The sequence below is a fragment of the Hyperolius riggenbachi genome, chromosome 7, assembly GCF_040937935.1.
Source record: "Hyperolius riggenbachi isolate aHypRig1 chromosome 7, aHypRig1.pri, whole genome shotgun sequence".
Classification (NCBI taxonomy): domain Eukaryota; kingdom Metazoa; phylum Chordata; class Amphibia; order Anura; family Hyperoliidae; genus Hyperolius; species Hyperolius riggenbachi.
In genome coordinates, this window is record NC_090652.1 from 24301794 (window position 1) to 24327408 (window position 25615).

The 25615-nt window shown below is 46.2% G+C and overlaps 1 protein-coding gene across 1 annotated transcript in view; it reads right to left on the reverse strand.

Moving 5' to 3' along the window:
• Window positions 1-2483: 2483 nt before the first annotated feature.
• The window catches only part of LOC137524164 (indolethylamine N-methyltransferase-like), a 543463-nt gene continuing 520331 nt past the window's right edge, over window positions 2484-25615 (reverse strand). The window contains exon 4 of the transcript XR_011022638.1: window positions 2484-2560. The gene's annotated coding sequence lies outside the window, so the exon portion shown is untranslated. The remainder of the gene's footprint in view (window positions 2561-25615) is intronic.

The following is a 25615-nucleotide window of genomic DNA, read 5'->3' on the forward strand; positions in this document are numbered from 1 at the left end:
TAACCACTTAAAGGACAACTGAGGTGACATGTGACATGATGAGATAGACATGTGTATGTACAGTGCCAAGCACAGAAATAACTAGGCTGTGTTCCTTTTTTTCTTTCTCTGCCTGAAAGAGATAAACATCAGGTATGCAAGTGACAGTTTCTGTCCGGGTCAGGACTGGGTCGGACTGGGTCAGTCTGTAGCAGTGATGGCTAACCTTGGCACGCCAGCTGTGGTGGAACTACAAGTCCCATGAGGCATTGCAATACTTTGACAGCTCTAAGCATTACTCGGGGAGGCAGAGGCATGATGGGATTAGTAGTTTTGTTACAGCTGGAGTGCCAAGGTTAGCGATCACTGGTCTATAGCAAAACCCTTACTGATAAGAAAGTACAGCCATAAAATACTTTCCTGGTATAAAATGGCTTCTGAGAGCAGTAAAGAGATAAAAAGAGTAAATAAGTCATAGATTTGTGCTCTAGCATACTTCCATTAAGGTGTCATTGAGCAGAGAAAATGAAACAGTAAAAATGTAAAAACTAGAACTGTCGTGAAAATCTTAAAATGTAAAACTCATACAAATAAGAAGTACATTTCTTCCTGAGTAAAATAAGTCATACATTACTTTTCTCCTATGTTGCTGCCACTTACAGTAAGTAGTAGAAATCTGACATTACCGACAGGTTTTGGGTTAGTCCATCTCTTCATGGGGGATTCTCAGCATGGCCTTTATTCTTTATAAAGACATTCCCTAAAAAAGATTTATACACTGATGCTGGTCAGCCTTCCTGCTCACCGTACACTTCCTTGGCAGTTAGACGATGGGACTAACATTTACTAAGTGCTTTTTAAAATAAAGAAAACCCTGAGAACCCCCTTTGAGAAGATGGGCTAGTCCAAAATCTGTTGGTAATGTCAGACTTCTACTACCTACTGCAAGTGACAGCAACATAGGAGAAAAGTAATTTATGGCTCATTTTACTCCAGAAGAAATGTACTTCTTATTTGTATATGTTTACATGTATTTTAAATTTTAATATTTTCGCGACGGAGGTCCTTTAACCACCCTGGCGTTCTGATAAGATCGCCAGGGCGGCTGCGGGAGGGTTTTTTTTAAATAAAAAAAAAACTATTCCATGCAGCCAACTGAAAGTTGGCTGCATGAAAGCCCACTAGAGGGCGCTCCGGATGCGTTCTTCTGATCGCCTCCGGCGGCCAGAAGTAACACGGAAGGCCGCAATGAGCGGCCTTCCGTGTTTCGCTTACCTCGTCGCCATGGCGACGAGCGGAGTGACGTCATGGACGTCAGCCGTCGTCCTGACGTCAGCCGCCTCCGATCCAGCCCTTAGCGCTAGCCGGAACTGTTTGTTCCGGCTACGCTTGGCTCGGGCGGCTGGGGGGACCCTCTTTCGCCGCTGCACGCGGCGGATCGCCGCGCTGCAGCGGCGATCAGGTAGCACACGCGGCTGGCAAAGTGCCGGCTGCGTGTGCTGCTTTTTATTTCATTAAAATCGGCCCAGCAGGGCCTGAGCGGCAGCCTCCGGCGGTGTTGGACAAGCTGAGCTCGTCCAGACCGCTCAGGTGGTTAATAACCTTTAAACAAAAAAAAAAAAACATTTTTCTTACAGCTGATACAAATCCTAAAATAAATCTCACCGTTTCTACTTCCTGATTCTAGGAAGCAGACATACCAGCCCATATACAATTCACTTTTTCACCTGAGTTTTCTCCTAGGTGAAATTTTCAAACTTGTCAATAAAATGCATTTTAAACCCACCAACAAACAAACAAATACTCAAATTAATTTGTATAGTACTTTTTCAACTACTTGTTGGTACTTTTTCCATTGCAAAATCCTAAAAAGTTGTTATAAATCAAAGATGAAAAATTATCTCCTAGGAGAAAACTCAGGTGAAAAAGTAAATTGCATATGGGCCACCATCTACCATAGGCAGTCATGTGACACGAGGGAGATCAAATTACAACTAGGGATTAGACACAAGTGAGCTGGGATTACACAGGCTAAACTCTTTAAATACATACAGGGTGCATTTCTGTTATGTTTTCTTGTGTCCTGTGAAAGAGTTCAGGTCCGCGTTAAAGGACAACTGAAGTGAAGCTGCCTTATTTATTTCCTTTAAACAATACCATTTGCCTGGCAGCCCTGTTGATCTATTTGGCTGCAGCAGTCTCTAAATCCCACCAGAAACAAGCAGGCAGCTAATCTAGTCATATCTGATAATAATGTCAGAAACACCTGGGGCTTGATTTACAAAATGGTGCTAACTTTAGCACTGGCCCTTAGCACGTCTAAACTCAGTTGAAATGTGAGAAGTAGTGATCGTGCGCAAAGTACCGCGCGCAAAGTTTTGCACGCGCACTGCACAGAGCGCAAGGCGCTCCGCGCGAAGTGCCCATTAAAGCCTATGGGACTTAGCGCGCGCTCTGCGAGCAAAACTTTGCGGGCGATCTGATTGAGAAATCCGGTGCTAACCTACTTAACACCCTGGTTAGCGCGCCTTAAGACTTTAGACGTGCTAAGTAGGTTAGCACCTCTTAGTAAATCAAGCCCCTGATCTGCTGCATGCTTGTTCAGGGGCGGTGAGTGAAGGTATTAGAGGCAGAGGATCAGCAGGATAGCCAGGCAACTGGTATTGCTTAAATGGAAATAAATATGGCAGCCTCCATAGCCCTCTCACTTTGGTTGTCCTTTAAAGAGACTCTGTAACAAAATGTTCATCCTTATTTCTTCAATCCAATAAATTCCTATACCTGTTCTAATGTGCTCTGTCTAACTGCAGCCTTTTCTAGTTGCACAGTGGCTGTATTATCTCTGTTATATGATCTAATCTTTTCTCCTCTGTCGGCTTTGTTGGGCTCAGGCAGTCAGGCTGGAATGTGCTGTGCTGCTTATGATTGGATAGAAGCTATACACACCCTCTCCAGGCCCCCTGCACACTCTGTATGACTCACACACTGAGCTACTCTCAGCCTAGCACTTGCTATGTCTTTTGTTTGTAAACACTGGATAAAAATGGCAATTACAAGCCAGGATTGCAGCAGGGAGTGGCAGAAACAGCACAGAGGGTCCCAGGAGAACATAATGAATAGAATGGTATGCTTTTTATTGTAAGAATTTTAGAGTACAGATTCTCTTCAAATAAAATAAAAAAAATAAAAATTGCAGCAGCAATCAGAGACCACCAAAAGAAAGCTCTATTTGTGAGAAGAAAAGAAGGTAAAATTCATTTGGGTGGTAATTTATATGAACGAGCAATAAAGCATTAAAGTGTGAAGTGCTGAATTGTAAAACATTGCCTGGTCACTAGGGGGGGGGGGGGGGGGGGGGGTCAGGCAGTGCTGAGGGGTGGATCGGGACTCCCAATGACGTCACGACGTCGCTGACGTCGGTGACGTCATCCCGCCCTGTCGCCATGGGGACGTGGGAAGCCCTCCAGGAAATCCCGTTCTTTGAACGGGATTTCCTGATCGGAGATCGCCGAAGGCGGTCGAAGTGGGCGGGGGGATGCCGCTGAGCAGCGGCTATCATGTAGCGAGCCTTGGGCTCGCTACATGTTTTTAAAAAAAAACTGCTGTGCTGCCTCCTGGCAGAATTCATTAAAAACCAGGAGCGTTAATTACACATTTATGCACCGGATTATTTGCAGCCTGTCTATAATCGGCCTGTACAGGTGTGTCTGGTGGCTCTAAGGAACCACCCCCCAGAAATTGTTCTACACAGTACACAGTACACAACTTTTTACAACAACTATTGGGTAACAATAGCACTGGCGTAACAATAGGGGATATGACCCCTGCCGCCGTGGGGGGGGGGGGCCCGAGGCCCCCCTAGGGCCAGCTCAGGGACTTTTGTGGAGCAGGAGGGGTCGCAGCATAAGAGGAGAGCATGGCCAAAGATCGGTGGGGAGGGGGGACATTCCCCCCCTCCCTCACCTTGGGCTCTCCTCTCAGCGCTCCCCCTCCTGCAATCATTGGTGGCAGCGGGCAGGCAGCAGCGGCAGGCAGGCTGAACACATACCTCCTTCTCGCCAGAGGTCTTCCGAACTCTAAGAGCAACTTTCTGTTTACACAGGAAGTTGCATGAAGCTCTTAGAGATCGGAAGACCTCCGGCGAGAAGGAGGTAATGTGTTTAGCCTGCCTAACGCTGCTGCCTGCCCGCTACCACCAATGATTGCAGGAGGGGGAGCGCTGAGTGGAGAGCCCAAGGTGAGGGAAAGGGGCAATGTCCCCCCTCCCCACCGATCTGCGGCCACGCTCTCCTCTTATGCTGCGACCCCTCCTGCCCCACAAAAATCCCTGAGCGGGCCCTAGGGGGGGGGGGGGGGCTTGATTTTTTTTTGCAGGGGGGCCCGGGGATTTCTAGGTAGGCCCCTGAACAATAGTATGAAAATTCCCCATGCCCCTTAAAACAATGACACAAGGCAGTCTTAAACACCCCCCCAGAAGTACACATAGCCGGCTGGGGAACACACACGAGAGCCACACAACACGCAACTGTCTTAAGAGGATAATAGAAAGAGAAGCCACTCAGCTCTCCCTGCTTTCTTGAGTATGCTTCTCTTTATTAGGTGAGTTTATCCAGAGCAGTGATAAGCGAAAATACTGATAACCCTTTCGCATTAATGTTTGCAAAAATAATGTTGCATTCTACTTTCAAGCAAAAACACAATCAAAAATCATTTTGGAATAAATGTGTGATTTTTTGCATTTTTCGTGAATTTTAAAATAAAAATTAAAAATGAATCCTTTTTTGTGTTTTCATGAATTTTGTATAGACAATTTGTTTTTTTGTTAGTTTTTTTGCAGTAAAAAAAATTGATTTTTCTTTTTTGCGAATTGTCACCAATGTTCTCAAACTCGAAAATTACATTTTTATAACCACAAAAACAAAGCTGTAGAGCAGTAAAATCACCCCCACCGCCACTAACACACCCACATAATCAACATGTTTCGCTTAATTAATACATTTAAGCTTCGTCAGGACAATAAAATAAAAAAGGTGCAGTGCTAAAGTGGTTATAACCACATGTGTCGGGTTAGCGGCCCCTTAGCAATGTTTGGCTGAGGGACTGAAACCTGATTTAGAGCAGATCAAGATTATATGTAGGAGTATTGTGGGCTAAATCTCTCTTCAACTCATCTACTAACTGCTGCTATATATGAATAGACGGATTTCTGGGTGACCGCTATACCCGGACTCAGACGCCCATTTTATATGTACCTACCAAACTGTCCATTTAGGACATTATATTGATAACAGTACTCCAAAACGATCATATAACTGTACAGGTAGTCCCCGGTTTACGAACGCCCGACTTACGAACGACCCGCCGATACGAACGCCCGCCAACCCGCTGCGATGACGTCACGCCGCCTGGGACTACCTGTTCTGCTGCCATTTTTAATTAGGTTGGCGCAGCGGAAGGTAAATAGTGGACATCTCACCTGTTCCATGGCTGTAGAAGGTCTTATCATGCTGCCGGGAAGCTGCACGGGCCATCCTCTTGCTCCGTCCACTGTCCTCCCGGTGGCTTCACATGCGTTGCATAATGACACATTAGCAGGCGCCGCCACTAGGGGGCTTCTCCTGATTGCGTCATTATGCGACGCATGTGAAGCCGCCGGGAGGACAGTGGACGCTTCCAGGCAGCACGCTGGGACCTTCTAGAGCCATGGAACAGGTGAGATGTCCTCTATTTACCTTTCACTGTGCCAACTTTGCATTAAAAATAGCAGCAGAACAGGTAGTCCCGACTTAAGGACGGATTCAGGTTAAGAACGAGCTGACAGTCCCTATCTTGTTCATTAACTGAGGACTACCTGTATAGATTTTTTGTCCCCCCCACTCACCCTATATGTTGTATGGTGATGGCATTGTTAGCCCGGTTTTATTAATGATTGATAATTAAAGTTATATTTTATGGTAATATATTACCAATATTATGTCAAGGGGCGAATAGGGATCAGTGGGTCCCAGTGTTTTGTGTATTGCTACCCCAGTACTTTTCTCTCTGTGTGTTTGTCTCTCAGGAGAAAACTCAGGAGAAAAAAAGGGAATTGCATATGGGCCCGTGTGTCCTTATTTTCAGTTTTGACATCTTAGAAAGCAGCATCATCTATACCTTTGTTACAAATCCTTAAGTATATGCAGGGAGAAGGAGGAGAGCGCCAACACTGCTGTCATTCACTTTATATAAAATCCCAGTATGATATATATTGTTAAAAACATGCATATATAAAAAATATTGTGACACATTCCAGAATGACTGTGGATTGATGCAGTGGGTGAGGGGGTTAGGCTCCTCACCCCCTGCACCCACCACATCAATCCACAGTCATCTTGGTGTGTGTCACAATATTTTTTATCAATGCACGTTTTTAACAATGTATATCATACTGGAGTTTTGAATAAAGTGAATGACAGCAGTGCCAATGCTCTCCTCCTTCTCCCTGCATATACAGGGAATGCAGAATTATTAGGCAAATTAGTATTTTGACCACATCATCCTCTTTATGCATGTTGTCTTACTCCAAGCTGTATAGGCTCGAAAGCCTACTACCAATTAAGCATATTAGGTGATGTGCAGCTCTGTAATGAGAAGGGGTGTGGTCTAATGACATCAACACCTTATATCAGGTGTGCATAATTATTAGGCAACTTCCTTTCCTTTGGCAAAATGGGTCAAAAGAAGGACTTGACAGGTTCAAAAAAGTCAAAAATAGTGAGATATCTTGCAGAGGGATGCAGCACTCTTAAAATTGCAAAGCTTCTGAAGCGTGATCATCGAACAATCCAGCGTTTCAATCAAAATAGTCAACAGGGTCGCAAGAAGCGTGTGAAAAAGCCAAGGCGCAAAATAACTGCCCATGAACTACGAAAAATGAAGCGTGGAGCTGCCAAGATGCCACTTGCCACCAGCTTGGCCATATTTCAAAGCTGCAACATCACTGGAGTGCCCAAAAGCACAAGGTGTGCAATACTCAGAGACATGACCAAGGTAAGAAAGGCTGAAAGACGACCACCACTGAACAAGACACACAAGCTGAAACGTCAAGACTGGGCCAAGAAATATCTCAAGATTTTTCTAAGGTTTTATAGACTGATGAAATGAGAGTGAGTCTTGATGGGCCAGATGGATGGGCCCGTGGCTGGATTGGTAAAGGGCAGAGAGCTCCAGTCCGACTCAGACGCCAGCAAGGTGGAGGTGGAGTACTGGTTTGGGCTGGTATCATCAAAGATGAGCTTGTGGGGCCTTTTCGGGTTGAGGATGGAGTCAAGCTCAACTCCCAGTCCTACTGCCAGTTTCTGGAAGACACCTTCTTCAAGCAGTGGTACAGGAAGAAGTCTGCATCCTTCAAGTAAAACATGATTTTCATGCAGGACAATGCTCCATCAGTACTCCACAGAAGTGGCAAGAAAGGGTATAAAAGAAGAAAAACTAATGACATGGCCTCCTTGTTCACCTGATCTGAACCCCATTGAGAACCTGTGGTCCATCATAAAATGTGAGATTTACAAGGAGGGAAAACAGTACACCTCTCTGAACAGTGTCTGGGAGGCTGTGGTTGCTGCACGCAATATGTTGATGATGAACAGATCAAAACACTGACAGAATCCATGGATGGCAGGTGTTTGAGTGTCCTTGCAAAGAAAGGTGGCTATATTGGTCACTGATTTGTTTTTGTTTTGTTTTTGAATTTCAGAATTGTATATTTGTGAATGTTAAGATGTTATATTGGTTTCACTGGTAAAAATAAATAATTGAAATGGGTATATATTTGTTTTTTTGTTAAATTGCCTAATAATTATGCACAGTAATAGTCACCTGCACACACAGATATCCCCCTAAAATAGCTAAAACTAAAAACAAACTAAAAACTACTTTCAAAAATATTCAGCTTTGATATTAATGAGTTTTTTTGGGTTCATTGAGAACATGATTGTTCAATAATAAAATTATTCCTCAAAAATACAACTTGGCTAATAATTCTGCACTCCCTGTAGATATAAGCTTTGCCTGAGCACACTGAAGACTCACACTATTCATACCTGGTTGCCTGTGGCTGTGCCGCCCCCCTCCTTCTCCCTGCATAGAAGATGGCAACTGCAGGGTCAGCGTTTCTGCTTCTTTTTTCTTATGACATCTTGAAATCCTTAAGTATGGATCATACATGTCTGCTGAGATAACTTCAGCCTGACAAATTATGCCCATGTGAGCCTAAGAAAACAATTAATGTTTGAGTAAAATTATCTCTTGAGTTCCCATGAGAGGGACATAATTGTTCATAGGAACTCAAAAAACTGAACATTAAAGAAGAAGAAAGAAGTTTACAAAATAAATTATAACAATGAGTACAGTTCAAAAATGAGAAGTCAAATATTAAGTATTTTTTATGTATTTTTTGTTTAATTATCTTTATTATGATAATGAGATAAACAGAGGAACACCAAGAGCCCCAATAGTGTAGTATGTATTGACAAAGGGGGTAATGACAAAGAGTAATAGTTATACTCACAAACATGGGTCACCAATAGGCAACCACTGTAAAGGCAGGTGGGGAGATTATCCTGACCCCACTCAGGAATAAGAAGTCGCTCTCTGTAGATAGTAGAAAGGGTCGCAACCCTCCACCAAGGGTGGATACAATATTATATAAGAGAGAACAGAGGCGCCAAAAGGATAAAATGGGTTTTAAAGGAGCTTAAAAGCCAAAACTTGGTAATTAGAGGAGGCAGTGGTGGACTTACCCCCTCCAAGCAGACACAACACGACTGTACATTCAGTCTATTTATTAACGAACTCCAGATAAAACAAAGCAATGCGTTTTACGGGTCAGCGCCCGCTTCCTCAGGCAATAGAAAAAGGAGTTACAGCATCTAGCAAAACAAACGACACTCAGCGCCTCTGCCGCTGCTGCAGAGGCGCTGAGTGTTGTTTGTTTTGCTATATGCTGTAACTCCTTTTTCTATTGCCTGAGGAAGCGGGCGCTGACCCGTGAAACGCGTTGCTTTGTTTTATCTGGAGTTCGTTAATAAATAGACTGAATGTACAGTCGTGTTGTGTCTGCTTGGAGGGGGTAAGTCCACCACTGCCTCCTCTAATTACCAAGATTTGGCTTTTAAGCTCCTTTAAAACCCATTTTATCCTTTTGGCGCCTCTGTTCTCTCTTATATAATGTATTATGATAATGTATTTATTAGTGATGGGCAGCTGAAATTTATAATCTTAATTTTGATGTGAGTTTTTGCTTAAAGTGGATCCGAGATAAACTTTTACTCATTGCATAATGGTGTTCCTTTTGTATAGTTTATAGGGCATTCCTCAATCCAAATACTTTTTTTAATACTCTAATTCGCTATAAACTAAACAAGACTCACCCATAGCTTCTCCAGAGACCCTTGGCACTGTAGGAAGGGCTTATGGGAGCTCAGTCTGGGCAGGAGGAGGAGGAGGCTACTAGCCAGATAATTCAGAGGCATAGGGGAGGAGGGAGGAGGAGAGGTTAGTGAAGTTTTCCCAGGCTAAGGGCTGGAGATGCTATCACTTGCTTGTGTGTATTGTGACAAACAGAACATGGCTGCCCACATTGTATCACAGGAATAAATAAACATAAACTGTGGAAGTTGTTTACAGCTAGATTTGCTGTGTAAACTATCTGAACTTTAGATAAGATATATAGACAAGTTACTTGTTGTTTAACAAAGATTTAGTAAAATTGCGGCCAATTCCTCCTCTTCCTTGCCATTCCAGCACTGAGACCCCCTGAAACCCATCGACAAGGTCTTAATGATGGAGCTCACCCTCACTGTGCAGGTGTGGAGCCGAACGGGCTTAGCTTATTCCGCTAAGTCCGAATGTCGGCTCCAAGCTACTGTACAGGTGTAAGCCATCTGCACCTGCACAGTGAGGCCGTGCTTATTCTTTTACCGGAGCAAGGGCATGAGCTTTCGGGGTCCCAGCACTCGAACAGCAAGGTGGAGGGGGGCAGGAGAACCTTTTACCAAGGTATCTTTTTTTTTGTTTATTCAATTTCAGATGGATTTTCTTTTAAGTAGGTATGAGTTTCTGAATTTCATGGAATTCAGTCATCCAAGTTTCCATTTACAAATTGATATGTGGAAGTGTGAGGAATCGCGGAAGAGCCGCCGCCATGAGCCAGCGGCGGGCGGCTCTTTCCGCATCACACGGAGAGGCAGCCGCCTCTTCACATCATGAGGCGGCTGCCTCCATGCAGCAGGTGGGGCAACGCGGCGAAACCGCCGCGTTGGACGCGGCGGTTCGCGCACATGTCCCCGCAGCAGAGACACCGCTGAGCGGGGCTGCGGTGGCTGGGACCCGTAGTCCCACAGAGTTTAGAGTGACGCGCGCGCGCACACTCAAGCAGGCCTTATGACACCCGGGAGAGAGTCAGCTGATCAGGCAGGTCAGCTGACTCTTTACTCCGCTCCCCATTGGTCCAGCAATCTGGGAGGTGCAGGGGATGCTTAGGTGCATATATACTGCCGGCTGTTCACTCTTGCTTCGTCTGGCGTTGCGATCACACATGTGGGAGCACCCAGATCCGTAGTCAGATCCTCAAGTGTGCCGGGACCAGCAGGAGCTGTAATCCTACACTTAGATAGATTTTGATAGCTAAAGTACTAGTTTGATTGTGATTATTTGTTATGACTTTTGCCTGCCTCGACTATCCGCCTGAACTCTGACCTTGTACCTCGATATTTCTGATACTCTGTTGCCGAACCTCGGCTCGTTCCTAGACTCTGTTTCTGCCTCCTGATTTTGTACCCCGATATATCTGATACCCCGTTGCCGAACCCTGCCTGTACTTTGACTCCGCCTTTGCCTACTGTATTTGTACTTTATCTGTCCGTGTGTGTACGACCTGGCTTGTCCGACCTCGAGAACCGACCTCACGATTGGAGGCGGTTCCCAGTCCTGTTAGTGACACTTCTTCCTGAGTGTCACTCTCGGACTTTCCTTCCTACTGTCAGTCTGACTCCTCCCGTCTTGGAGAGCTCAGGTCTGCGGAAGGAATCCGTGCAGTTCTCCTTGCTGCACCCAGGCCTCGGCATTTTTGTGTTACTGTTACACCAAACACTACACTCTACTCAGGTGAACAGAGGTTAGCCAGTATATTGGATTATCGGTGATACTGCAGATCACATATAATTAGAGTTGGGCCGAACCTCCGATTTTAGGTTCGCGAACCGGGTTCGCGAACTTTCGCGGAAGGTTCGGTTCGCGTTAAAGTTCGCGAACCGCAATAGACTTCAATGGGGATGCGAACTTTGAAAAAAAAAAAAATTATGCTGGCCACAAAAGTGATGGAAAAGATGTTTCAAGGGGTCTAACACCTGGAGGGGGGCATGGCGGAGTGGGATAGATGCCAAAAGTCCCCGGGAAAAATCTGGATTTGACGCAAAGCAGCGTTTTAAGGGCAGAAATCACATTGAATGCTAAATGACAGGCCTAAAGTGCTTTAAAACATCTTGCATGTGTATACATCAATCAGGTAGTGTAATTAAGGTACTGCTTCACACTGACACACCAAACTGTTCACTGAACAGAACAGGTATGCAGTGGCGGGTTCACTGAACAGGTATGCAGTGGCAGGATCAATGAACAGGTATGCAGTGGCAGGATCACTGAACAGGTATGCAGTGGCAGGATCAATGAACAGGTATGCAGTGGCAGGATCACTGAACAGGTATGCAGTGGCAGGATCAATGAACAGGTATGCAGTGGCAGGATCAATGAACAGGTATGCAGTGGCAGGATCACTGAACAGGTATGCAGTGGCAGGATCAATGAACAGGTATGCAGTGGCAGGATCAATGAACAGGTATGCAGTGGCAGGATCACTGAACAGGTATGCAGTGGCAGGATCAATGAACAGGTATGCAGTGGCAGGATCAATGAACAGGTATGCAGTGGCAGGATCACTGAACAGGTATGCAGTGGCAGGATCACTGAACAGGTATGCAGTGGCAGGATCACTGAACAGGTATGCAGTGGCAGGATCACTGAACAGGTATGCAGTGGGCTGAGGGCTCACTGAACAGAACAGGTATGCAGCCAGGAAGAAGTTAAGCCTAACTAATCTTTCCCTATGAGAGACTGCAGCAGCTCGCCCTACTCTCACTAATGCAGGCACACGAGTGGCCATAACGGCCGCCGCTGCCTGCCTTATATAAGGGGGGGTGGGGCTCCAGGGGCTAGTGTAGCCTAATTGGCTACACTGGGCCTGCTGACTGTGATGTAGAGGGTCAAAGTTGACCCTCAGGTGCATTATGGGGCGAACCGATTTTATGCGAACTTTTGCCGCAAAACGTTCGCGTGCGACACCCGCACGCGAACCACCTAAGTTCGCGCGAACCACGTTCGCCGGCGAACCGTTCGGCCCAACTCTACATATAATCTGGTATACGTCTGTATTCCCCGTGACGCTGCAGGTCACCGGTAATCAGACCTCTCTGTGCTTCACCGATCGTTACAGAACGCCAGACCAAAATACCGATGGAACGCACTGATCCTCTGACTGTGCTTGCCACTTCGGTGGATAGCATTCATCAGTCACTAGGCCAGCACAAAGCCTTAATTGATGCCTTAACAGGCTCTGTGAGAACCCTCCAGACATCAGTTGATTCAGTGCGATCCCCTCACAGTGAGGACATACGTATGCCTGTCCCTGATAAGTTTTCCGGCCACAAGTCTGACTTCCGGAATTTCAGGAGTAGAGTGTTGTCATATTTCGAGTTAAGACCCCGATCCTCGGGGACTGAGACCCAACGGGTCATTTTCATTAAAACTTTATTGACTGGAGATTCCCAGTCTTGGGCATACAACCTGCCCGCTACCGATACTGCCTTGACCTCAGTAGAGGAATTTTTTAAGGCCATGGCTATAATCTACGACGACCCTGATCTTGCGGCATCCTCAGAGCGGAAGATCAAACTCTTACGGCAAGGCAGAGGGTCAGTCGAGGATTATGCGGCAGAGTTCCGTAGGTGGTCAGTCACCTCGAGATTTGATAATTTTGCCCTCATGGACTATTTCTTGTCTGGGTTGTCGGAAGAGGTTTCCGATCTTATGTTGACCGTACCCGAGCCCAAGACAGTTGACGAGGCCATTTCATCAGCCATTCGCGTAGATCGCAGGCTACGCCATCAGAGGCAGGCTAGGAGTAGTCACCGGGTCAGGGTGACTTCGTACGCTGTACCAGCTGTAGCATCCCCAGTAACCGCAACTCCGTCTGTCTCATCCTCTCCGGCCTTGCCTCCACCAGAGCCAATGCAAATTGGTCGATCAAAACTGACCCAGGTGGAGCGGAGGAGGAGAATGACGGAACAACTGTGCCTATACTGTGCAGAGGCAGGGCATAGGGTGCGAAATTGCCCCAACAGGGCGGGAAACGGGTCTGCCTAGGAGTAGTGGGGGGTGACACCCTAGGCACACAAACTTCACCCCTTAAAGAGAAAAAATTGCTTCTCCCTTGTACTGTCACATGGGATGATAGGTCTGTTGCCACTGAAGCTTTCATTGACTCCGGCTCAGCGGCTAACTTTATGAATTTTGAGTTTGCTCAGGAGTTGGGTCTACTACTCACTCCCGTGAGACCCCCCATTCAGGTTACGGCTGTTGACGATTCCCCTTTGCAGCGGAATTGTCCTCTGTCACAGACTCCGGTTGTGAAGCTCACCATAGGGGTATTGCACGAGGAGCAGTTACAATTTTTTGTTTTACACATGTCCACCTCCACTATAATCCTAGGCATGCCTTGGTTGCAAGTCCACTCCCCGCAGATAGACTGGGCCACAGGACAGTTGACAGCCTGGTCACCTCATTGTTTCCAGCAGTGTTTGGGGAGACTAACATTGGGTTTAACTAAGGTACAGGTGGAGGGTATACCGGAACAGTATTCGGATTATGCCGATGTGTTTTGTCCCAAGGCCGCGGATAAATTACCCCCGCATCGCCCATTTGACTGTCCCATTGACCTTCGTTCTGGTTGTATGCCTCCTCGAGGCCATTTATATAATTTATCTGGTCCCGAGAAACTTGCCATGCAGGAGTACATCCGTGAGAACTTAGCAAAGGGCTTTATTAGGCCATCCCGGTCACCCGCTGGGGCAGGCTTCTTTTTTGTTAAAAAGAAAGACGGGGGTTTACGGCCTTGCATTGATTATCGTGGCCTCAATAAAATCACGGTGAAGAATCGTTACCCGCTACCACTTATAGACGATTTATTCACACAAGTCACTGAGGCTAGGATATTTTCAAAATTGGATTTACGGGGGGCATACAACCTGGTGCGTATAAGGAGGGGCGATGAATGGAAGACGGCCTTCAATACCCCTGATGGGCACTACGAGTATAGGGTGATGCCTTTCGGCTTGTGCAATGCCCCGGCCGTCTTCCAGGAACTCATCAATGAGGTTTTTCGGGAGGTCTTGGGAAAGTTCGTCCTAGTCTATCTTGACGACATTCTCATTTTTTCTAACAACCTCCCGGAACACAGAACCCATGTCAGGATGGTGTTAGACAAACTGAGGCAGAATCGGTTATACGCCAAACTCGAGAAATGTATTTTTGAGGTCACGTCGGTGGCTTTTTTGGGGTATATAATCTCCACCTCAGGTCTGTCTATGGACCCTGCCAAGGTTTCCGCGGTCCTAGAATGGCCACAGCCGGTGGGGTTAAAATCTTTGCAACGGTTCTTGGGGTTTGCGAATTATTATAGAAGGTTTATAAAGGGGTACTCCACAGTTGTCGCCCCTCTCACTAGCCTTACTAAAAAAGGGGCAGACACCACTCATTGGTCTCCCGAGGCCTTACAGGCTTTTTCTAAGTTAAAGGGGTTGTTCTGCTCAGCCCCCATACTCAGACATGTGGACACTTCCTTTCCGTTTATTGTTGAGGTAGACGCCTCGGAGATCGGGGTGGGGGCTGTGCTGTCCCAGCGTTCTGGTCTTCAGGGTAGACTACACCCGTGTGCCTATTTTTCTCGAAGGTTCTCTCCGGCAGAGAGAAACTACGACATAGGCAACAGGGAGCTCCTAGCCATCAAATTGGCCTTTGAAGAATGGCGTCATTGGCTAGAGGGAGCCGAGCACACGATCACGGTTTTTACCGACCACAAAAACCTAGAATACATCGAGGGGGCTAAAAGGTTAAGCCCGAGACAGGCTCGGTGGTCGCTATTTTTTTTGAGATTTACATTTTTGATCACATACACGCCAGGTAGTAAGAATACCAAGGCGGACGCACTTTCTAGGTGTTTTGAGCCGGAGACAGCACAGCCCTCTGTTTCCGAGACCATTGTCCCACGAAGTATGGTGTTAGCCGCCACCGAGACTTGGGAGGACTGGAAAGAGACTTTGAGTCCTTTTCAGCAGGATATCCCAGAAGGGAAACCAGACGGGGTGTTATTTGTTCCGTTACCACTCCGTTTTCAGATCTTGGAGATGGTTCATTCCCATAAGAATGGGGGACATCCGGGAGCGTCTAGAACGCAAGATCTCGTGGCCAGATGTGTATGGTGGCCTTCGCTGGCCGCCGACTGTAAGGAGTTTGTCAGGGAATGTGCGGTGTGCGCAAAAAGCAAGCCCTCCCGCCTGGCACCTGTAGGTACTTTACAGCCTTTGCCCACCCCGAGTGAGCCATGGACCCATTTGTCCATGGACTTTGTGGGAGAGCTTCCGAGATCTGAGGGCATGTCAGTTATTTGGGTGGTGGTTGACCGTTTTAGTAAGATGGCCCACTTCGTGCCTCTGAAAGGACTCCCCTCGGCCCAGGAACTGGCCGATTTATTTATCATCCATGTTTTCAGACTGCATGGCATTCCAGAAAACATAGTATCCGATCGGGGAGTCCAGTTTGTTTCGAAGTTTTGGAAGGCATTTTGTCACCTAATGGGCATGAAATTGTCATTTTCCTCGGGGTACCACCCGCAGACAAACGGCCAGACGGAGAGGGTCAACCAATCCTTAGAGCAATTTTTGAGGTGCTATGTTGCCGAGACACAGAGCGATTGGGTTAAATATATTCCTTATGCAGAGTTTGCCCACAATAACTTGAAGAGCTCTTCCTCAGGTTTCTGTCCATTTCAGATTGTGACAGGTAAATTGCCTAAATTCTCTCCTTTGCCAGTTGCATCCACTCCGTTCCCAGCTTTGGAGGCCTGGCAAAGGTCATTTAGAGACAGGTGGTGGACCATTAAGAATAATCTCGTTAAAGCATTTCAGAGTCAGAAAGGTCAGGCTGATAAGAGACGCTCGGTAGAGTGGAGATTTCAACCAGGAGATTTGGTTTGGGTGTCATCTCGTCACCTGACCCTGAAACAACCCTCTGACAAACTTGGTCCCAGGTTCGTGGGTCCATTCCCAGTTACTAGGAAGATCAACGATGTCACGTATACCGTGGATCTTCCCGCCAGCATGCGTGGAGTGAGGTCTTTCCACGTATCACTTCTCAAACCCGCAGCCCAGGTGGGTCCCACTCCTCCTCCTCCGGTGTTAGTCAATGCCCAACCCGAGTATGAGGTGGAGAAGATCATAGACTCACGTACTGTACAGAACTCGGTACAGTATCTCGTACATTGGAAGGGGTACGGCATTGAGGAGAGGCAATGGGTACCTGGGAACCGCATGCATGCGGATGAGTTAGTAAGGGAATTTCACGCTTCACATCCAGAGAAGCCTAGAAGGAGCTGTCCGGAGTCCACTCCTCGGGGGGGGGGGGGTACTGTGAGGAATCGCGGAAGAGCCGCCGCCATGAGCCAGCGGCGGGCGGCTCTTTCCGCATCACACGGAGAGGCAGCCGCCTCTTCACATCATGAGGCGGCTGCCTCCATGCAGCAGGTGGGGCAACGCGGCGAAACCGCCGCGTTGGACGCGGCGGTTCGCGCACATGTCCCCGCAGCAGAGACACCGCTGAGCGGGGCTGCGGTGGCTGGGACCCGTAGTCCCACAGAGTTTAGAGTGACGCGCGCGCGCACACTCAAGCAGGCCTTATGACACCCGGGAGAGAGTCAGCTGATCAGGCAGGTCAGCTGACTCTTTACTCCGCTCCCCATTGGTCCAGCAATCTGGGAGGTGCAGGGGATGCTTAGGTGCATATATACTGCCGGCTGTTCACTCCGTAGTCAGATCCTCAAGTGTGCCGGGACCAGCAGGAGCTGTAATCCTACACTTAGATAGATTTTGATAGCTAAAGTACTAGTTTGATTGTGATTATTTGTTATGACTTTTGCCTGCCTCGACTATCCGCCTGAACTCTGACCTTGTACCTCGATATTTCTGATACTCTGTTGCCGAACCTCGGCTCGTTCCTAGACTCTGTTTCTGCCTCCTGATTTTGTACCCCGATATATCTGATACCCCGTTGCCGAACCCTGCCTGTACTTTGACTCCGCCTTTGCCTACTGTATTTGTACTTTATCTGTCCGTGTGTGTACGACCTGGCTTGTCCGACCTCGAGAACCGACCTCACGATTGGAGGCGGTTCCCAGTCCTGTTAGTGACACTTCTTCCTGAGTGTCACTCTCGGACTTTCCTTCCTACTGTCAGTCTGACTCCTCCCGTCTTGGAGAGCTCAGGTCTGCGGAAGGAATCCGTGCAGTTCTCCTTGCTGCACCCAGGCCTCGGCATTTTTGTGTTACTGTTACACCAAACACTACACTCTACTCAGGTGAACAGAGGTTAGCCAGTATATTGGATTATCGGTGATACTGCAGATCACATATAATCTGGTATACGTCTGTATTCCCCGTGACGCTGCAGGTCACCGGTAATCAGACCTCTCTGTGCTTCACCGATCGTTACAGGAAGTTGGAATTCTGGCATTTTGGGCCAATCACAAGACTTGAAAGCATTGGACCAGAGAATCCCAGAATCAGTGTTGTACTAAAGAAATCGGATAACCACAGAATTTTTAGGCCATAAGAAGACTTGGAAGTATTAGGCCAGTTAGCGAATGCAGAAGTTTTCCACGATTGCCAAATGGAAACTAGAGATGTCGCGAACCTCCGATTTTCGGTTCGCAAACCCCGTTTGCGAACTTCCGCGGAAGGTTCGGTTCGCGTAAAAGTTCGCGAACCACAATAGACTTCAATGGGGAGGCGAACTTTGAAAAATAGAAAAAATTATGCTGGCCAGAAAAGTGATGGAAAACATGTTTCAAGGGGTCTAACATCTGGAGAGGGGCATGGATGAGTGGGATAGACACCAAAAGCCCCGGGGAAAAAATCAGGAATTGACGCAAAGCAGCGTTTTAAGGGCAGAAATCACATTGAATGCTAAATTGCAGGCCTAAAGTGCTTTCAAACATATTGCATGTGTATACATCAATCAGGGAGTGTAATTAGAGTTCTACTTCACACTGACACACCAAACTCACTGTGTAACACACCGCAAACAGCTGTTTGCGTAGTGACGGCCGTGCTGGACTGGTGCGCACCATGGCCAGAGTGCAGGCCGTGGCAGTTTTCCAGCCCATATGGTCGCCGGGCTGTGGTAGCTCAATGATAGAACAACAGTGACTGTCCAGCTGATCGAATTTGGTCTGTCCACAATGAAGCAACAACCTTATTATCTTCTTGTATGTAGGTAGGCATAGGTAGGAGTCCCAGTATAGGTAGGTAGGCATAGGTAGGTGCCTCAGTAGTTAGCTAGGCATAGGTAGGAGACCCAGTATAGGTAGGTAGGCATAGGTAGGAGTCCCATTAGTTAGCTAGGCATAGGTAGGAGACCCAGTATAGGTAGGTAGGCATAGGTAGGAGTCCCAGTATAGGTAGGTGGGCATAGGTAGGTGCCTCAGTAGTTAGCTAGGCATAGCTAGGAGACCCAATATAGGTAGGTAGGCATAGGTAGGAGTCCCATTAGTTAGCTAGGCATAGGTAGGAGACCCAGTATAGGTAGGTAGGCATAGGTAGGAGTCCCAGTATAGGTAGGTAGGCATAGGTAGGTGCCTCAGTAGTTAGCTAGGCATATGTAGGAGACCCAGTATAGGTAGGTAGGCATAGGTAGGCGTCCCAGTAGTTAGCTAGGCATAGGTAGGAGTCCCAGTATAGGTAGGTAGGCATAGGTAGGTGCCTCAGTAGTTAGCTAGACATAGGTAGGAATCCCAGTATAGGTAGGTGGGCATAGGTAGGTCCCCTAGTATAGGTAGGTAGGTAGGTGTCCCCGTATAGGTAAGTAGGTGCCCCAGTAGTTAGGTAGGCATAGGTAGAGGTCCCAGTATAGATAGTTAGGCAGGGCCTGGCTGGCTCAGTAATAACAATTATCAAGGTCCAGCTGCAACAGATAGGGCTGTATAATGTCAGTGAGCAACACACACAAAAAAAACACATCAGGAAAACATTATCTCTCAAAAGAGAGCTGAGGGGTGCTATTTTAGCAATAACAATCATCCAGGAGCAAGCCAAGAGCCTAACTAATCTTTCCCTAGGAGAACAAGTCTGCAGCAGCTGTCCCTAGTCTGTCTCTAGCAGGCACACGAGTGAGTGTCATGGCCAGCGAGCCTGCCTTATATAAGGGGGGGGGGGGGGGGGCTCCAGGGCTTAGTGTAGCCTGAATGGCTACAATGTGCCTGCTGACTGTGATGCAGAGGGTCAAAGTTGACCCTCATAGTGCATTATGGGGCGAATCGAACTTCCGCAAAATTTCGCCTGGTGCAGGCGAACGCGAACCCCCAAAGTTCGCCTAGAACCGTTCGCCGGCGAACCGTTCGCTACATCTCTAATGGAAACGCGGATTCAGCATAATGGTGTACCACCACCAAAATTAGCGGATGCTAAAAAAAAATATTATATGTATATATTTTTTGCTTTTACATTAAACTAACTTTATTGAAAAAAATAGCACAAAAAAACACAACATTCTGTGGAAATCAGTAATTGGAAATTACGATTTTTGAGGAATTCTGTGGAAATCTGAAAGACACATCTTGGAAAGCAGAATTCCATTGGAAATAAAAAAAAAATCATTTCTGACATCCCTACTTTAAAGATTATAAAATAATTGATAACAGTAACTCACCATTCATTTTTTACCACAAAAAAAAAATAATTCTAGGAGAAAACCTAAGAGAAGAAGTTAATTGAATAAGGCCTGCGAGTCCTTATTTTCAGTTCCGGCATCTCACAAAGCAGATGGACTGCGAGGATGGCACCATCTGCTTTTTGTTGCATTTTTCAAATTTTTCCAGGAACTCTGCACCTTTGTCCCAAATCTTGAAGTATGGATTGTTGGTGTTTGCTGAGATAACTTCAGCATGACAAGCTATGCCTGTGTGAGCCTAAGTAAACTACGTACAATGTTTGTGTAAAGCTATCACCTGTGTTTCCATGAGGCACATGCTCCATCCATGGCTTTCCTGAAGCTGCACATTGCCTCAGGCCTCCATCCCGGATACAGCACGGCACAGACTTGTGTAGTGCTATAGCTTTTATGCACCATATTGTACTGATATTGCTATAGTGAGCCATCTTGAATGTGAATCTTTTCATTCAGATCTGTATATTGGTTCATTTGAGTCGGGTGGACTTCTTTAATACTTGTTTATTAGGAAACTAACACAGATGGGTCGATGAGTCATATGTTACTTAAAAAGCACTATTATAGGGAGTGCTTGCATATACAGAATGTACTAATCTGACCCAGGATTTAAGACTCTTCACTAATGAACTAATGGCCTCTTAGTGTATGAAGTTAGAGGACATTAGGATATTTTTTAGGCTATAATGCATGACTATGATCTTATTAATAGGTCGTAAATCTAGTACTTGTATTCTGGAATGAATATCTAATTGTGCAGATGGGCGGATGGAAATATGAAAGGGGGCCATAAATCTATCAGAAGTATGCTGACCGAAACATGGCCTAATGGGTGGAATGCCAGCTATTGTTGCTTGATTCAGAAGTTGCTGATTGTCAAAAAGGGGGTGTTCTATCATACTCCATAGGCTAACATGGAGTCCCATGTTGGTCTATGGGATGAGGAGCTATAAAGCCCAGCTGCTATTTCCAGACAATCGGGACTCCTCTCAACTCGTAACTGGGCTGGCCACCTGGTTAAAGACTGACTGTATTTCCCGTCTGAGGAACTTCTAAACTATCGTGAGGGAAGAGTTGCTCTCTAGGACAGATAGAAGTTACTGCAACCTTGAGCGGGACACCTAGGAAACACAAGGTGATGTGATGTGTTTATAATTCTGATACTTATGTTATGTTAGGCTGTTATTCTCTGTCTTCTTTCCAATAACTTGGTATTGTATGTCATATTCTGTATCAATAAACTTGTTAACCTTGTTACTTGTCTCTGATTTTGGAGGAATCTAAAAGAACCTGCAAGTGCTACATTTGTAAGTGGTGTCACTTTTTCTGTAGCAATACAACTTGAGTCACCTTGCTTTTCGAAAACATGAAGTCATGTCACAGCGGAGTTTATCATAAAAAGAGCTAGCTTCCAGATTTGCCAGAAATACAGGGGCCCATACCCTAATGCCGTAAATGGGGGGCCCCAAGGTTAGTTTTGCCCTGAGGCCCAATTGTCACTACAACTGGTCCTGTGTAAGGGTACCACAATGTTTGTCCAGATTGCTTTATATTTGTGCATATATCAGTATCAATATCTATCTATCTATCTATCTATCTATCTATCTATCTATCTATCTATCTATCTATCTATCTGTCTGTCTGTCTGTCTGTCTGTCTGTCTGTCTGTCTGTCTGTCTGTCTGTATCTCTCTATCCATCTAACAGATTTGTGCAACTGCAGGGCCACCATCAGAAATTCTTGGGCCCCATACTGGACAAACCTACTAGGCCCCTCTTACTTCCCTCACTACCCTCTGCCCCCACATGGCAAATCACAATCTTTGAAGGTCTGATGGCACTAATGTCTGTGTGTCCGATTTGCATGTGCTCCTATGGCTGGGAGTGTTCTTCATTTGCTCAGTTAAGACTGTACTGCATGCACAAAGCGCTCCCAGCTATGGGAGAACAATGGAGGAGGTGCACAGCCCAGAACAATGTGCACAGTGCCCAGCAACCCAGCTGTATTGACTTTCCAGGAACACAATGGTTGGGAAAGGAAAGGGTGTATTGCCACACAAATGCGCCCCCTTGAGGGGAGATGTCATTTTGTATTTGTATTTGTGATGCAATTATTAGGCGCCTTTGAATAGTAGATGCGCCATTTTGTAAGTAGTAGCCATTTTGTACTTCATTCTGTAAGACAAAAAAGTTCAGCCGGCACCATCAAAATGCTCTTTTACATTTATTGGAAGACCGTCATATAGTACAGAGTACAAATGAGCGACGTTTCGGAGCGATGGTATTGCTCCTTTTTCAAGCCATGACAGTCTCAATTAACCAACAGTTACAAGCAGTGTATATAGTACATCATCTAATTCAAATTTACCAATCACGGCTCCTGACACATAGGGAGCCAATCATATTCCCCTACAGCAAGAGCGGACCTGATGGAAACCTGTTCTAAATATATTTGAACCAATAGAAATGAGGAACTCACCTACACCTTCCTTCCTATTCCTGTGCGCACTCATAGACAGTCCTGCACCCGACGTCACGAAGACTATTATTCTATTAGATTATTCTATTAGCCTCATGTGTAGACTGTTAGCTGTGTATATTCTTTCCAGTTTACAGATCTTGATTTGATGCTGCTATGTTGTGATTAATATGCTACTATGCTGTGATTTATATACATCCATTCCTTTGCGCACTGACAGCTCTGTTTATTCCATCACTAGGACAACGCGGCCTGTGCCGCTGTTGTCTATCTGGGAGACGGAATGGCTGGCTGATATGTGGAGCTTCCACAGGATTGGCTGGCCTTAGCAGTGACGGGTGCGTCCTGCCCTTTTGGAGGCGGGCGGCATTTGTGCCCTCATCCATGCAGTGACGTTCGCGTCCTGCCCTTTTGGAGGTGAGCGGCTTGTCCGCCCGCGTCCATGCCGTCTCCCAGGTAACGTCTTTGATGTTACTAGCTCCGCCCCCGTGCGCTACGTTCCCCATCAGGTCCAGCGTTTCTACTTCGTGACGTCGGGCGCAGGACTGTCTATGAGTGCGCACAGGAATAGGAAGGAAGGTGTAGGTGAGTTCCTCATTTCTATTGGTTCAAATATATTTAGAACAGGTTTCCATCAGGTCCGCTCTTGCTGTAGGGGAATATGATTGGCTCCCTATGTGTCAGGAGCCGTGATTGGTAAATTTGAATTAGATGATGTACTATATACACTTGTAACTGTTGGTTAATTGAGACTGTCATGGCTTGAAAAAGGAGCAATACCATCGCTCCGAAACGTCGCTCCTTTGTACTCTGTACTATATGACGGTCTTCCAATAAATGTAAAAGAGCATTTTGATGGTGCCGGCTGAACTTTTTTGTCTTACTACTCGGGTGGTATCCGAGCTTGCCTTGGCACATCAACGGTGAATTTCTATGGGAGGGTGCGACTCTACACTACTAGTGCTTCATTCTGTATGAATCTGTTTATTTAGGTCTAGAAGACATCTTTAACACTTGTTTACTAGGAGCTGATACCAGCTGTACTGTATGTATGACTCATATGCTGTTCATGTCACATTAGTACAAAGTGCTTTCATATAAAGAATGTAGCACTGATCTGACCCATGGTTTAGGATCCCTTATTAATGTACTAAAAAACAATAATTGCCTTTTAGTATGAAGATGGGGGACACTGGGAGACTTTTTAGCCATAATGCATGTATTTAGAATTATGTAGAAGAGGATTGTAAATGTAATTGTTGTATTCTAGAGTGAATATCTAATTGTTTAGATGAGGGAAAAGTCATTTAGAGGGCGCTATGAATCCCTCAGTTACATGCTGACCAGAATGTGGCCCACTTGGTGCTGTTCCAGCCATTATGAGTTGTTAGGGGAGTTGCTGATCGTCTCGAGGGGTTTTATCATACTCCATGGTCCTCTATGGAGTAGAAACGGTATAAAACCCAGCTACTATTCTGAGACAGCGGAATTCTCTCGAATCTTGACTGGGCTGGCCACCTAGCTAAGTCTGACTGCCTAAATCTCGCCTGAGGAACTTCTAATCTATCACAGGGGAAGAGTCGCTCTCGTAGGATAATAGAAGTTACTGCAACCTTGAGGGGGACACCTAGCAAACACAAGGTGATGTGATGTTTTTCTAGTACTGTTAATTATTATGTTTTTATACTCTTATTCTTTGTCTTCTTTCAAATAACTTGGTATTTTTTCATCATATTGTATATCAATAAACTTGTTAACTTTGTTGGTTGTGTTGGTCGTATCTGATTTTGGAGGAATCAAAAAAGAACTGCTGCAGTTGCTACCTGTTTAATTGGTGTCCCGTTTTCTGTAGCAATACAAAGGGTATTGAGGGAAATGATGGACTACAGAGGGCTGGAAGGAAAGGTTAGGTAAGTAAAAATCCTTTTCTCCCATTCATCTCAGGTTTACTTTAACTACTTTATGACCGCCTCATGCCAATGGACGTGACCGCAGGGGCAGCCCCAGGACCGCCTAACGCCATTTGGCCTCAAGTCCTGGGGCTGCAGTTTCCCAGGGAACGGCCGCGCGCATGCGCGATCGTTCCCTGCCACTTCACGGAACGGAGTTCCGTGATTAGCCTGCTAGCCGACGATCGCGGCTAGCAGGCTGCTTGTAAACGAAAGGGGAAAGAAAGCCCCTTTGTTTATATGCGTACAGCGCTGCAGTCTCCAGCAGCGCTGTACAAGATCGGCGATCACCGTCCTGCTCAATTCTTTAGGCAGAGGGGAAGAGAGAAGAAGAGGGACAGCGGCAGCGGCAATGAGAGCCTCTAAGAGGCTGAAGAAAAAAAATAATAAAAGTGACCTCACCGATCGGACCCCTCCGGCAGCATGTCCCCTTAGGGACAAAAATAGGAGGTGAGTCCGATCGCCATATTCCTTAGCTGGGCTGTGCAGGAGGCTGAAAAGCCTGCACAACCCAGTACAGAAAAAAAGTGCCTGGTCTTTATGGGGAAGGGGGGTTAACACTACAGTCATCAAGTGGTTAATCATTAACTGACTAAGGTCCTTTCACACCAGCTGCATTCCATTTTGTTTTTCAGAAGGCTTGCAGTTTTCAAAACACAAGTACAGTAAAGTTACAATTGGAATTGTGGGAATGCAATTATACTAAACGAGTCTATGATTAAAGGCAATAGTAGCTCTGCTGCATTTTTTTCTGCATTTCGATTGAGGCCAACATAGTGAAAACCATAAACTTTGAAATACAAAATTCAATTGAATTTAATTGTGATTGTTTTTTTCAATTTTTGGTGTGAAAGAGGACTCAGGTCACTCCTGGGAGATTCTACCGGCACCTCTCACAACATTAATGGGCAGCCTGAAGGACAGACATGGATAGACACAGACTGCAGTTGGGGCTCACATGAGGCAATGTTCCCCGGGCCCAGATTCACTCGGGCCCCATACAACAGTTCTCCCTGTCCTGAAGGCGGCCTTGTGTAACTGTCCCCAGAACCACCAAGGCTTAAATGGAGCCATTAAAATCTATAAACCATTGAAATCTATAAAGAGCCACAGGACAAGACA